The following is a 1,924-nucleotide window of genomic DNA, read 5'->3' on the forward strand; positions in this document are numbered from 1 at the left end:
TCTAACCATCAATGTAAATGGACTCAATTCACCAATTAAGAGAAATAGACTGGCACAGTGGATTAGGAAACAAAATCCAACAATATGCTGTATAAATATTTTGCTAAATTTATACTTAAAATTTCATCTTTGGTGTACTGTTAGAAATGGTATTGTTTTCAACTTCAAATAAACTCTAGTTTATTGCTCTAATCACTTCAGATATTTTCTTTTGGGTTTTCTATATAGATGATATCACCTGTTTAAAAAGGCAGTGTTATTTCTTCCTTCCCAATTTATACACCTTTTGTTTTTTCATGTCTTACTGCATTTGCTGGGATTTTTCAGTATCATGCTGAAAAGCAATAGAAAAAGAGGACATCTTTGCCTTATTTCTGATCTCAGTGAGAAAGTTGCTAGTTTCTCACTGTTAAATATGTTGTAGGGGCGAGAACCTCAGTGGTCTAAAGTGCCTGCTTAGGCAGCCACAGGGGACCGCAGTTTGATCCCTGGCACCATATGTTGTGCCCTGCCCTCAGGGCAGGCTGAACTAGCCAAAAAATCAAAAATAAAATAAAATATACTGTAGGTCTTTGCAGCACACATCATTTCTCTGGTTGAGGAAGTTTCCCTCTTTGCCTAGTTTGCTGGGAGTTATTTTAGTTTTTGTCATGACTGCATGTCAACTGATGATCATCTGATTTGCTTCTTTAGATGTGATAATTATTTTCTAATGTTCAGGTAGCCTTGTAGGCCTGGGGTAAACCCAACTTGGCCAAGTTTTTTTTTTTTCCCTTGATGGTACTGAGACTTGATCTCGGGGAGTGCTAAGCCAATTGAGCTTTTAAAATTTTGTTTTGAGATACAGTGTCACTAAGTTGCCCAGGTTGTCCTTGAATCTGTGGTTTCTGCCTCTGCCGCCCTAGTAGCTGGGACCGCATGTGTGTGTCACCACACCCAGGCTAAATTTTTTTAATACTACCAATAACATCAATTTTAGGTTAGATTTTTGGGGTGCTAAAAACCCATTATTTTTATTTTTACTAAACAAAACCAAAACCATTACCCCCCCCAAAACACATCCTTATGAATTCCGATATTTTCTTTTTCTTTTTTTTTTTTTTTGCCAAGAAATGCTTAGAACAGATTAGAAATTTTTGTTGGAATATTTATATACTTTTCAGAGACCCACTTAAGAATCCATACATATTTTTGCACATGTACAAGGATAATTTAGTGTCAGCATTTTATGATATTAGTCTATACCAATATAACTGTCACAAAACAGGGTACAAAAATCATTGTTTCTTCAAGCTCATCATACAGCAAAAGAGAGAGAGCCAGAGAACACAGACACACTGATAGGTGTTTCAAAAAATGATTTTTATTGTTACATTCCCAAGAAGACATAGAAGAAAACTGCCAGTTATCCAAGAACTGTTATACTTTTCAGAGAGAGGCATCCAGAACTCCAGTACTAGTTCAAAGCTGCACACACTTGAGCTCAAACAGCTGCCTTTCAGCATGACTGGAAATGCTGACCAACACATGTATGTCATCAATCCAGGGAGGTTTGGGTTTAAAACAAAAATTCCTTATTGCAAATGACCAAGTCCTTAGGCTTTGTCCTTAAAGATACTAGAAGATGGGGAAGACCACACACACTGAAACTATGTTTAGTCATTAGAGTAAACCAGCAGACAGCCAGTTTGTTCTAGGATGTTCTAGGGAGAGCCACCATGCATTTCAGATCCAATTTACCATGAAATCCAGCCACAGGCCAACCAGGTATCTAGATAATACAGTCAGTGCAAAAGTCATTTGGGTAAATCAGCACTTTGATGAGGCTGACTACACTGGAAAATATGAACAGAATTTGAAAATAGTAAGGTCTATTTACAAAAGTTGGTTTAGTAAAGTGACATGAGAAAAGCTGTGTCAAGCA

The sequence above is a fragment of the Octodon degus genome, unplaced genomic scaffold (genome assembly GCF_000260255.1).
Source record: "Octodon degus isolate 3935 unplaced genomic scaffold, OctDeg1.0 scaffold00302, whole genome shotgun sequence".
Taxonomy (NCBI): Eukaryota; Metazoa; Chordata; class Mammalia; order Rodentia; family Octodontidae; genus Octodon; species Octodon degus.